Source organism: Rousettus aegyptiacus, unplaced genomic scaffold (genome assembly GCF_014176215.1).
Source record: "Rousettus aegyptiacus isolate mRouAeg1 unplaced genomic scaffold, mRouAeg1.p scaffold_m13_p_1, whole genome shotgun sequence".
NCBI lineage: Eukaryota > Metazoa > Chordata > Mammalia > Chiroptera > Pteropodidae > Rousettus > Rousettus aegyptiacus.
In genome coordinates this window covers 163,478,081-163,491,685 of record NW_023416284.1, presented here as the reverse complement: position 1 = coordinate 163,491,685, position 13,605 = coordinate 163,478,081, and the positions used below count along the sequence as shown (strand labels likewise).

Sequence of the window (13,605 nt, the reverse complement as noted above, 5' to 3'; positions counted from 1 at the left end):
TGCCTTTGTCTTCATCATAGGCCTCATTAGCAGGTTGGGGCTTCAGGAAAGCCCACTGAGCCAAGAAGCAGGTAACCACACATATACACTTAGAAGATAGCTTTGTATCACTAGGGAGTGGTTTGAGCCTTAGTTTAGCTGGAGGAAATGTGAGGTGGATGTGTTTAGGAAAAACTGAGTCTGCAAAGGTAGATTGGGCTCAAATTATGCCCTACTGAGTAATTCACATTTTCTTTTCTAGGTAAAATAGAGCTGTCCAAAGGTATGAGTGTGAAAGATGATAAAAGGTGTTTTTTTAAAAAAAAAAAATACAGCTGGCGTCTGAATAAGGGATGGGTTAGAAGAGAAAAAAAATCTGAATATAACTTTTATGAAATATTTATTTTAGACACTATTCATTGGTCTGTTATTCTAGGTTCTTAATTAGAAAATGATAAATTAGTTAATCGTATTAAAGTTAAAACTATAAATCTTTCCTGAGTGATATATAAGAAAGAAAATTGTATAACTTTGTCTATTATACTTCAGTAAAGCTGGGAGAAAAAAGAAAGAAAATTGTAATTTTAACATTTTAGATTAAATTGTAAGTTTATAGCTCATAATGCCCCACCATGTATACTGCCTCTCAAAATTGTTTCTATACTTCCATAGTATAAAGAAGGAAATCTCTAAAACAATAACAGGCGACGTGTATTTGTTAAAAAAATTACAAAATGCTTTCATATATGTCCGCTTATTCTCAACAAAACACTGTGATAAGTAAGGTAAACGTTAAAATTGTAGAGAGTGAAATCTTCTTAGAGCTTCTAGGACCTTGAAACTTTTGGTATTCAATCCCTTTAGAGTGAAACAGAGGCAAATAGGGCGACTTGTCAGAACTCAGGTAGCTAGTGGCAGTTGTGTCTAAAGCAAGATCTCACTTCTGGCTTAGTGCTTATCCTTACCACACCAAAATGCCTCTTCCTGGAGAAGAACACAAGTTCAGAATGTGAAGTGGACTGTCTGCTCAAGAAGACCGTTCCTGGAGCCACTCTTTTGTTCTTGGCCCATTGTCCTCCCACTCTGCCAAGAAGTCCCTCGGGTTGTGGGTGTTGTCTTTTGTTATGAGCTCTAGAGGTCTGTGATATACTGCAAAGTAATAACCTGAACAGTACTATTCAGAATAGGCGTAGTTGTCAAAACTGAGATATCAAGGAGATATTTTCTGAGGATTAATCAATTTATATTTTTCTTTGACCTTCGACCTTTAAATATTTGCCAAGCCTATATTTTAAAGACTTGATTCCAGTGAAACTGTGGTAGTCTCCCATCAATTTGAGAGATTTTCTGCAGAGAAATTTTGTTCTGTGACAGCCCATCAGAATCCCAGATCCTACTCAACCATCTCAAGAGTCCTTATTATAGAAGTAAATTTTAAAAATGTAGGTTATTCAGTAAAAAAATAAAATCAATCACTGTTGGAGGGCCAGGGGGTAACTGGAAGTGCTTATTCCATTGGCAGTATTATTTTTGTGTATTTATATTTGAATGACAGCATGTTTCATTTTTATATGCTTGATATATGTTTTCATGGCATTGTGCAAAATTAAATTCAGTTCATATTCAATAGATGAGTAATGCAAAATGAAATGAATCATTCTAATATATGACTTTATTAATACAATCTTTATATTATCTTTTTTAGTTGTAGACTTGGAGTTTGATGAGAGAGGCAGAGTATAACATGGTTTTTAAGACAACCAATAGTTTGTCTTCTCCATGTTTTCTTTGCATTCTCCGTTAGACCATATAAATATGTATTAAACTTGATAGCCAACTATTAAATCTAACTTTTTACCATATCCTAGAGGGCAAGGTATTTGGTTTAAACAAATCATAACATCATTCAAGTGACTTAAGTATTGGTTAAGAGATCTGTCAACTTAAGTTTTGTGCTTCTACATGTTGAATAATATTTGAAGAACTGTGTTTTTCTGTTTATTTTCTATGACTTTTGCAAGTGTGCACTTATTCCCTAGGCCAGGAGTAAAAAATTAAAGTTTAATTCTTAAAATTAAGAGCTATTTTTCCAGTTAAATTTTATTGTTTTCAGATTTCAGTATTTCTTAAGGTTTAATTTTTTTATAGAGAAATGTAATTTTCAAATAGTTTAACTGAAATGTAAAAGGAATCTTGGGTTGTAATTTCACCAGAGATTCTGTGATATCTTTGTGTAACCCATTGTAGAAGGTAGATTACATGTAAACTGGAAACAAGATGGTTCTTGTATTTCAAAAGAAGGAAAAAAAACATTTTGGCAAAAATTAAGAATTAGAATAACTCAATAAACACAGGTGATAGTTAAAGGGGGTTTCCATTTTAAATAAGGTAAAATGAGCTTCAAAGAACTTTCTCATCCCATCATAATTGGCAGAGTTTTCTGTTACTATTACGTAATGAACTTTAAACTATTAATGGAAAAAGAACGTTTTATTGAATTCTGATTTCAAACCTTCGGAATTCCAGGATGTAAGTTTAGGTGGTGGGATGCGTTAAAGGAGTTAATTCACTGTCACAGAAAAGACAATCTACAGAACTAACTGATTTTCTGTAGATAAATGTACTTTATGGTACTAAAAAGAATAATGTTTTCATGACACGATTTTTAAAAGGAATTTGTTCAATCTAAGGTCAAGACATGTGCTTCATGGTGCCAAACGCACTGAAGGCCTGAAGACTTGGGCCTGAGCCCTAGTCTGCCACTTCCCACCTAAAATGTGTTCTACTTTATGTGAATTTTCTACATCATAAAATTATGAAGATCAGAAAAATATTTTTATTACTTTGAAATCCATAAGATCTTGTGAGACTTAAGAACACAAGATTTTATGGGAGATTCTTTAGATTTTGTTTCTGAGTTTGAAATCATGCAGTTTGCAGTGTGGCCAAAGGAATGGAGAAAATCTTGTTTTAAAACATAATTTAATAAAATGTGTTAAGTGATTATTATAGAAAAAAAGGACATGTCAGAGAGGCAAATAATGAGTATAAAATTTTTAAAGTATGTCAAAAAAGACATTAAGATGAAGTAATATGAAGAGGAAGTTTTCAAAAAGGCATCTCAAACTTTAAATAATCCAGTAGAACCCGTTTAACTTTTGGAACCCGGGCTTTCCACATAAATACCAGTCAACACAAAATCTGAAGGTGAGATTATTTTCATATTTGGGTTTTTCTGGACACTAAGCAAACAACCTTGATTATGTGGATTTTTCCCCTTTAACACATGACTATTTTATATTCCCCTTACACAAAGACAGAGATTTCGTTAGACTTTTATTTATTTATTTTTTGGTGTCATGCATAATTAGATTCTCTAAAATAGATATTTTGTACATTAAAGGTTTAAGATGCCATTTAAGTAGCAGTATCAGAATTATACTATGATTTCTCCAGTGATCTGAGTTAATCCACTTATTAAAGATTAAAATTTATCCTCAGTTGTAATAAAAGCCCCTCTAGATTCTGAATAATGTCATATGAATTAGTAAAGTGTTTCTAACTCTTTTAATAAAGTATATTCTACATATTTATCATTCCCTAATTTAAAAAATCATTTTTATCAACTCGTTTAAATATCAGTATACTTAATGCATGGTTCTTCATGCAAAGGATATGCATTTAGTATTAATTTCCCCATTGAGAGACTAAATTTGTCCTGATACTCTCTGAGGGGAGAATATGAATGCAGACTTTTCTCCTATTTGAATATGCTGATTGGAATGAACTTAAATTTGCTGACCCATCTCCTAGCCATTTATTTTATAAGAAGCTATTTTCTATGGTATTTACATGGTTAGTATATAGTTCCAACCTTAGAATTTTCAACCTTTTCCCCCCAATTTCTTAAAAATAGAAAAGTTATTTGAAGCTACTTTTTCAGTTACTTTTCTCCCTCTCCCTCTTTTCATCCCCTCTCCTCCTCTCCCTCCCTCTCTCACCCTCCTCCTCCCTCCTACTTTCTAGCCCTTTACCCTATGGGTGTGTGTATGTGTGTATTTAGTTTAAGAATTTACTAAATGTAGTTATTGAAGTACACTGTAGCATTTTCCCAGTGGGTTAATTTTAAAAGATAATCAATTATATTCATATTCAGTGAAAAATTAAAAGAAAACAACTGAATGCCATAAACTATAAGAAACTTAAAAAATCTTATTAATTTAATGAATATAAAAGCTACATAATTTAATCCTAACAAAGCCAAAATACATGCCAGATTATTGCATTTGTATTTTATAGATATTCTTATGCTTGCCTTTTCTATAGCTTTCCAATTGATGTGTTAAGAACTTCTTAATTTAGCTTTTTTAATATTTTGAAGATTTAGAGAATTTATTTGCATATAGCATCTTTTTTTTAAAAAAAGATCAAATGAAAAATTTTGAGAGGTCAAGCAAAACTTAACAGAGCTATTATAGTATATATGGCTCTGAAGTATGAAATCTAATCTCAGAAAAGATATTCAACCTCAAGCTTGTGTAGCAAAATACATTGGGTAACCCACTTGGGGCATATATGTAACAGAAGTGTAATCAGCGCCATGAGTGAACTTGAGTTTCCTGAAGGAAGCCTCCGTATTTTACTCTTCTGTCTCATTTCTGTGGAAAGCATTACCATTCTTTCAGGTAGAAACTGAACTCATCATCTTTGTTGACTCTTCTCATTTCTTTTTTCTAAATAATTGGTTTCAGAGTGTTCTAATTTTTTATTCTAAATCTCATTTCTTTATTCTAAATCTCATTTAATTCACCAATCATTCTTTTAATCTTTCTTGTCCTATTTGTTCCTTTTTTCCAGTACCAAACTTTTGTGGATGTCATTATATCTTTCTAAGTTCCTTTCTCTGAGTTGGCTTCCTCCGTGTTCAGTTTTTTCATCTGTTCTATGGGTCCTGTTTTTTTCTTTCATGTCAATGTTTTTATTTTTTTTCCCCTTGATTTCTAAGATCCTTGGCATCTGTCTATTTTTAAAAATGGAATGGGTACAACTATAGCGTTTCTCCTGTTGCATAAATAGCTCTATAATGTCACTATTTCATTCACCTTACCAGGAAGTCTACTGAGAACTTTGTATATATAGCTAAGACATACTAACTGGCAGCTTATATTTAGGGTAAACAGGCAAGATAAATGAGTCAGGCTGTCAGACTAATTGTCAGAATGAGACTAAGTGGAAAAATAGTATCTACTCTGTAAGTCTTCACTCTTACCAAAAGCTTTGTTCAATATTGTTTTTTAGAGACAATTCTACTGTTTTTGTTTTTTGTTTTTGACCGAGATAAATGCCTGGAGCATCCATTTTATGTGAGATCTGCAGCCTGTTTGGCTTAAGTGTTTTTACATATGAACCTTTCCTGGATTTTGTTTTATTTCACCTCCTACTTAATGTGCTGAATCGATTGTGTTCATAGGTTCTCTGAGTTTCATTGTTAGATAAATTCTATATCTACTTCAGTCTACTATAATGTTTTCAGACTGTTTCTAATAACTTCATCTTCTATAAACTTGTTTTAATCTCTAATCTGTTTTTTTTTAAAGCTGCCAGTTACTTTTACATTGCTAATTCAAATGGTCAATTCTTTGTCCTTATCTTACCTATTAGCAGCATTTGACACATTTGATCACTTCTTAATATACTGATTCCTAGGACACTACATTCTCAGTTTTCCTCTCATCTCATTAGCCACTACTCTTTATTCTTCTTTGCAGATTCTTCTTCCTCTTCCATGTCTTATTAGATTATCCCACCACAGTCAGATCCTTTTTTATTCCCTATATATGTTCACTTCCTTGGTGATCTAATGACTATAAATAAAACCCATTTGCTAGTGATTCTCAAATGTTTATCTTCAGTTTAGACTTCTTTTCTGAACTCTAGAACTGCATAGTGCTATATGGTTGCCTCTAGCCCTACATAGTAATTGAACAAATGTGGCTAGCGTGACTTAAGAACTAAATTTTTAATTTTATTACACTTTAGTTTAGATAGCCACATGTAGCTATCATATTGGATAGTTCAAAGCTCTAAAATCTATGTAAATCTTTATTATCTGGCACCGGACAATATAGACATTACACCATAAAGAATAGATTACCAGTTTTTTAAATTAAATACAAATAATGTTTTTAAAATTAAAACTCAAAACTTTATATCTGAATACAATATCAAAGATTTCATGATATTTCATTATAATGATTGTGGAGATGTTATTAATAGGCAATATTTATTAACTTGAATAGGGACTGTAGAAGTTTTTTATTTTTTGCATTTAAATCAATACATGATATTGTGGTAGCACTTAGCCAAGAGATCAGAGACACCTAACTTTAGACCCAGGTTCTTATACTATGACCTGGAGCAAGTTATTTTATCTTAGTGACTTATCATTTGAAAATGTTTTATAACACTGCTTTGCCTCCAGGGTAAAATGAAACTGTCAGTATTCAATTCACTCAAAGGTGAGGATTAAAGGAAGAATTGCAACAACTTTATATGGCCGTAACAGGCAAGGTGAGAGAGCAGGTTATAAAGTAGATAAATTATTTTTAACCAGACATACCTTGATTGTATTTTTTTTTAAAGTTTGAGAATAAGACTACATTTAGTAGTTTAATATCAGCCATGTTATACAGTTTACTGTTTTTAAAATCTTGAACTAAAATTGACAAGTTTTTCACTTTTTAAGACAATTAGGCATACAAAATGACATGAGTATATTTCAAAACGTGCAATTTTTTTTTTAGGCTAAACAACTGTTGCTTGATCTCACAGATTGCAAGCACCTTGTCAGTTTACAATCCTTTATTTTTTATTTTTCACGCCTACGGCAGCTGGTCTTCCTGGGTGGTCTCCCATCCTGGTACTAACCAGGCCTGACCCTGCTTAGTTTCCGAGATCAGAAGGGATTGGGCTTGTTTAGGGTGGCATGGCTGTAGACAAAATATGTAATTTTTTACGTCAATTTTTCCATAAGTTTTTTCTCATAATAAACATAGTATTATATAGTTTTGAATAAAATGAGTATTCCATAATTTGGAAGCCTTTCTTGAATTGCTAAATATTATGGTTACTTTTAGTTTTTCAGTATTATAAAGAAGACATCTGTATATCAGAATGTTAATCACATCTCTGATAATGAAAAGTATTCATGTTTAATATAAAAGGTTAAATTTACTACATATTAATCATATATACTCATTCCTTCACATTATACTCATATATACTCACACCTGCACATTAACATTTTACATATTTCCAGTAACTGTCCATTTCATACTTTATGTTCTATGATTCCGTGAAAAGTGATTTGTTTTAAAAACTAGTGAACGTTTTTTATTTATTGATTTTTGCTTGGAGCGGGCACCAGTTAGAATCGAAGAAGCAGCTCTTAATAATGTTTTCTTCCCTGGTCAGGGGGAAAGAATGAAGTACCATTTAAATCATAAAAACAATAATTTATTTTCTGCTATAAATTTCTGTATCTCAAAGTCACTTTTTAAAAAGGGAAATCTGTGACAAGAAATGCTTTAGTTTTTAAACATTTTGCTTTGTGTCCATTGTAGGCTCTGGAAATTCAGGGCAAGGGGACTTCTCTAAATTAAGTCCTCATTTTCTCTAGATAGGTTATACTTTTCTAAAACTACTCAGCATAGCTCTAAGGTTTCTCTTCAACTAGCTAAGTGCATACTTTTGCATTTTGTGGTTTAGTCAGTTTAGTCTGGATAGTGAGCAGTCTGAGATATCATAGAATTTACTGGTAATGTTTTCTGGAAATGAATATCCATCACTTATTGAAAATGTTAACTAACAGTGGAAACTTGGTTTAGGAACCAGACCTTCTGATAATGATAGAAACGTCTAGGTAATATCAATTTGTATTTTCCAGAATTTTAAATGTATGTTTTAAGGAAGCTTTTTCCTTGAATGAAAAGTGAATGAAAATGTAAAGAATCCCTCTCAGTGTTGTTCTTAGCAACTTCCCTATGAGTTTGAGAGCAAAGTTGATGACAAATATGGAAACTAAGAAATGAGTAACTGGAGTGACTGGTCATTTTTTTAAAAATAAGAGGTTTTTGCATTATAAATGTTCAGAAGTAAAAAGTAGAACATTGTTCTAATGTTCTAACTTCAGGCAATTTATTTTTTCTCAACTTTGTCAACTAAAAGGCATTCAACTATAATTTCACAAAGAGTGAAAATTGAGAATGATTTTTGACAAACATCCATCTTTTTCTTTTTGAGCAGAACCAAAAATACTGTATTTTAGTAGAAGCACCCCAATAAAAGCTATTACCAAGTTAAAAAACTAAAAACCATTTTATACTTTATCAAAAATTAATTCACTAACCAAATTAATTCATTTAAGAAGAGAGCCTACTATGTGATAGGGACTAGGCTAAGGAGAGACTGCCCTCAAAGTCTTTCCAGTCTACTACGTGATAGGGACTAGGCTAAGGAGAGACTGCCCTCAAAGTCTTCCCAGTCTAGTTGAATCTAGCTGGCAGAGAAATAGTAACAATATAGTAGGGTTCAACAGGAGATAAGCATAAAACACTTAGGGAATACAGAAAAAGAAATCAGTAATTAAATATATTATTCTTATAAAATACACTTCATTTTAGGGCACTGCTTAGAATTCTGTGCTGTCTGTACAATATAGAACAGTATTGTCCACTTAGGACTCATCCAGACGATAGCTTAGAGCTAGGAATCTGGATTTGTTGCAGACTAATGTGTAACGAGTCATATAATAATCTTAGTCATTATGCTGTACCCGTCACATCTGCCTCCCAAGGGTGTTCTGGTATTTTTGGGAAAAGTGGGTTAATAATTATAAAGCACTGTGTGTGTATATGTGTTGTATATGTGTCATATATACTTATCCTGCTTTTGAAAGGAGTCAAGTCTTTCACATCTCACAGCTGTTATATTTTGTCTGAGCAAAGCAGGTTTTTTAATTTTGGTCAATTCAATATCAACAAAGCTTGGGTTTTTTTGGGAGGGGGTCTTATTTTTTTTTCTTTTTGTAGACGCATTATGAAGCCTCATAATGTCATCTCTCTTTTTAATCTGTGTATATCAAAACACTTGAAAAGATAATGTGAAAGGCAAGGACAAATGTACAGTATAGCAGTTAGGCAAATTAATGTGCTTTTTAATATTAATTGAACTTGTACCCAAAAAAATTGATATAATCATATTTTTAAATGGCTTATTTTTGCTTTGAGTTATGGAAAATGTCTTCTAAATCATTATGCTTATTTCAGAATTTAAATTTATTACCTCTCCCTAGAATTTAAATTATATCTTTTACAGATGGATCTGAGAAAATGAGTTCTCATCTTCCCATATTCTCAATACCACACCAGTGTAATAAATGAAAATACCTTTCTATTATTAAATCCTTTTTCATTTTAACTCTGTCCTTTTTTCGTTTTTAATTCTAAAAGATGTTTACCTCTTGCACATGCAGATAACTGGGAATACAAGATTTATTCATACATTTAGTACAAGATTCACTCATACATTTAGTACAAAATTCATTCAGATATTTAGTAAAGTGCCCAGTGAGTACTCACTTTGTCCCAAGCACTGTGACAGACATTATATGAATATATCTGTGAACAAAACAGGTAAATATCTGTGTTCTTGTTCACCTTACCTTCCAGTGGAGGCAGACAGTGAACAAATAAATGTAAAATAAATAGCAATGAGAGTAGGGAAGAAGGATAGCATGAACTGGGGAATGGAGTTAGGTTGCTGTTGTAAATGGGGTGGTCAAAGAAAACTTCACAAAGAAGCTGACATATGTAGAATTTTGAAGAAAGAAAACCATATTGCTTGGAAGGATAGCCACCCCAGCCAGGATTCTGAGTCAGGAATGTATTTGGCTAAGGTAGAGGGAATGAGGGGGGAAGTAGAAGGCAGTGAGAGGCCAGAGGGATCATGAGGGGACAGATTGTACAGAACCGTGTATGAATGAAGTGCAGAGCACTGCTCCATCCCCAGCACAGACGGAGACATATTTTAAAGGGAGTGGATAGGATTATGTAGTCTGCTATTTGCTATAATAAGAAAAATGAACAAAGTGTACTGGAGAGTATATATAATGCAGTGATAAATAATTCCTCGTAGAAAAAGCAATATTTAAACTAATTGTTATCAGATGTGAGGACTAATAATTGTAAAAGATGTTAGGGCTCAGAAGGCCAGTTAAAAGATGATTTTAATAATTGAGATGGGAGAACGGGACTGAAGTAAGAAAGTAGAGATGTTAAATCATTAAGTATTGAAGATTTGGAATGTGAAGAGTAAGGGGTAGAGAAATGGAATTTGAGGGTTACTAAGGCTTCTAATTTTGATGAATGAGTGGATGGCAATCTGTTAAAAATAGGGAAATATAGGAATATTGGAGAAAAGTTAATGAATTGTATTTTGAATATATGGAGTTTGAGATGCCTGGAAGACATCCAGAGTGAAATATCTAATAGCATGTTCATTCATTTGTGCCTCATTTGTTAACTATCCTACTATGAGTCAAGCCCTGTGCTAGGAACTTGACTACATACTTTGAAACATAGGATTGGAGCATAAGTATAGATTGAGTCAATGGCATATTTGAATCCACAGAAGTTAATGAGATAAGCTGGAAGAGGCTATTGAATGAAAAGAGGCCACAAGACTAAGAACTATTTAGGATGACTATGAGTTTGATAGCTTGGATGTTTGCTATCCAAAAAGATAATAAAGAAAACAATTGAGCACATAAGCAAATATAACAAGCTGTTTTGGTGATACATGCCTTTTTTAAAAAAAATTCTTCACTGCAATAACAAATCTGTATAAAAAAGAAATGCTTAAATTGTAATTTTATACCCTTTATCTTTTTTGACCTGTACTTTTGATTTTCAAGGTACTATAACATTACTATTAAAATAATTAATAATTAGTGTTAACAACTTACAGGTACTAAATTATATTTTGAGGATTGAACATACAGAATTAATGTAATTTTATCTTGTCTATATAATAAATATGTGGCACAATTTTATTTGAAAAGTACCAGGCTGTCAGATTGAATATCTAGAGTATGTGTCACAGGATGTGATTTGAACAGACTTCAATCTCCTGTTAAGAGTTTACTGAGGATATTTAACTAATACTAAAAATTGTATGCAGTTCTCGATAGTTTTTAAATAGAAGTAAGTACTATAGGATTTTAACCAATTATTGGTTAGCACAATTAAATTATTTTGAGCATCAGTTTCAAAGTTAATTAAAGATATACTAACTTTATATATTCATTGGATCAGTTAATTTAATTTTGGATTACTATTTGGGAATAAATAGCACAGATCATTAGAGACCGGCCTAGCCCAGGAGATCGTCCCAGAAGTGTGAAGCTTAACCGAAGTTCAGAAACTTAAATTATACTCACTCTTGGTGGCAGGCTGAAACCAGGAGCCATGCCGTCTGATTACTTCAGTCCACATCACAGAGCTACCTACTTCTCTCTGATTGCTTTGCACTTTTTCACAAGCAGTAATTTACCATCCTCAAATTTTCTGGACCTCTTCCCTTCTCCTTTCCCAGTATCTTACCTACTCATTCATGTTTTTATACCTCCCCAGTAAGTGGGTCACTACCTATTTCCATGACTAACACAGGAAAGCCTACTAATTTGTGGTTTTTAATATTCACTGTGCTCTACCTCTGTGGTCTGTATAGACATCCATACCTTATAGGCTCAGGGCCCTCATCTTTGACATTTCTGAGTTTGGGAGAATTTTTTCATATAATGTGAAAAATATAGTGTTCAAAGAATATGCTCTTTCTGAAATCTCTGAAATACATACCCCGTAAATCAAGGGCTTCCCGTAGCATGCTGAAAAAAGTCCAATATAAAATAAGTATTAACTATCACTAGGCTAAATGAAGATAAGCCAATTTAAGATTCACACTTATTAAAAATTTATTTTAGATGAATATTTAGAATATGGGATGACCGTATTAATGGAGAACTTTAACCAATTTTACTACAAAATGTTTTTATTACTCATTTTCTGTGTTCATGTAGTCAGTCAATCAACAAGTATTTGTTGAATATGAACTTTATTACACAAACAACTAAAATAAATTTTAGTAACTATAGTGAGGAAAATACTGTTATAGAGAATTGCACAGGAATGCTAAAGGAGAGGAAGAATGGGGAAGGTTTTCTAAATCAGAAGTCGGGTGGGGAGGAGAAAATCACAAACTATTTCCTAAAGAACACGATATTTAACCTGAGCTTTCAAGGACGTCTAGAAAATAAGCTGAGAAGGGATGTTAGACAAGGGAAGAGCTTAAATACACACTGATTGGAATAAAGAGTGACGGGGGGCGGGGGGTATGGTAAAGGTGAGTGAGATGGCGGAAGGTTAGTGAGCTAGGCAGTAGCAACATGCTAAATGGCTTTCCACGCCATTTTGAGTTAAGAAGTTTGAGTTAAAACACTTGCGGAACATGATTTTTATCCAGAAGATTAAGTTCTAGAATGAGAAAACAACAGTTTTCTCTTTTCTTGCCTATCTCTTTGAGGGTTGTCAATTTTTTTCATTCAATTTGTTATATTACTTTACTGTAATTTTCTTTATATTACTCAAGTCATCCCTTAATTGGGTGAAGAAGAGTAAATCCAGCAGTATGAGATGTCTTTGGAAGGTCCATGGAACAGGTCAGGGAGTTTGTTTAGGAAGCGTTCCAATAATCCAAATGAGGAGTGTCCGAACTAAGTAGGGAGTCAAATGGAAGATGTGGATTTACTTACGTAGAAGATTTTGCAGTGTTCAAAACCATTGAAAATCTGCTCACCTACCATAAGGTTATTAAAAGTCTACTATGGTAAGGGCCTGTAATTATTTCCCTAGCTTTATTTTGAAATTTTTTTAAACCACATAAATGTTGGAAAAAAGGTAAATTAAAATGAAATTCACATTTGCTTCTTTCCTTCAAAAACTTAATATGTTTGCTAAGAATCAGAATATTCTCCTATATAATCATAGTACCATTGTCACATCTAGGAAAATTAACAATGATTCTGTAATATCATCTAATAAACAATTCATATTCAGATTTTCCTAACTGCACCTAAAATTTCTCAAGCAATTTCTTGTTTACTTGATTATTTCATGTAACATCGAGTCTAGATTCATACATACATTGGTTATGTCATGTTAGTCTCATTTAATCTGTTAATCTAGAATCTTTTTTGGTTCATTTTTTCTTAACAACATTTTTTTAAAGTATCTGGCTGAGCCAGTCATTCCTTAGAATGTCCAGTGTTTTGATTTTGTCTATTTATTTTTGTCTAACTATTATCATAATTAGACTCAGGCTAGACTTTTCTGGTTAGAATACTGTGAGCGATGTGTACTTCATTGCATCACATTAGATGATGTATAATGTCAGATTTTCCCACTATTGGTGTTACTAAATTCAGTCTTTGATTAAGGTAATAGAAAACAGATCTCTCTGTTGCAAAAAAAAAAAAAAAAAAAATTTCTATTTATAATTGTCGAGTAGTAT

General features: G+C 32.5%; 1 protein-coding gene and 1 pseudogene across 10 annotated transcripts in view; one reads left to right on the top strand and one right to left on the bottom strand.

The window, feature by feature from the left end:
• Positions 1–13,605, top strand: part of AHI1 (Abelson helper integration site 1) — a 163,614-nt gene that overhangs the window by 77,304 nt on the left and 72,705 nt on the right. The gene's annotated exons all lie outside the window — the stretch shown is intronic.
• On the bottom strand, positions 6,858–6,976 carry LOC118605126 (annotated as a pseudogene).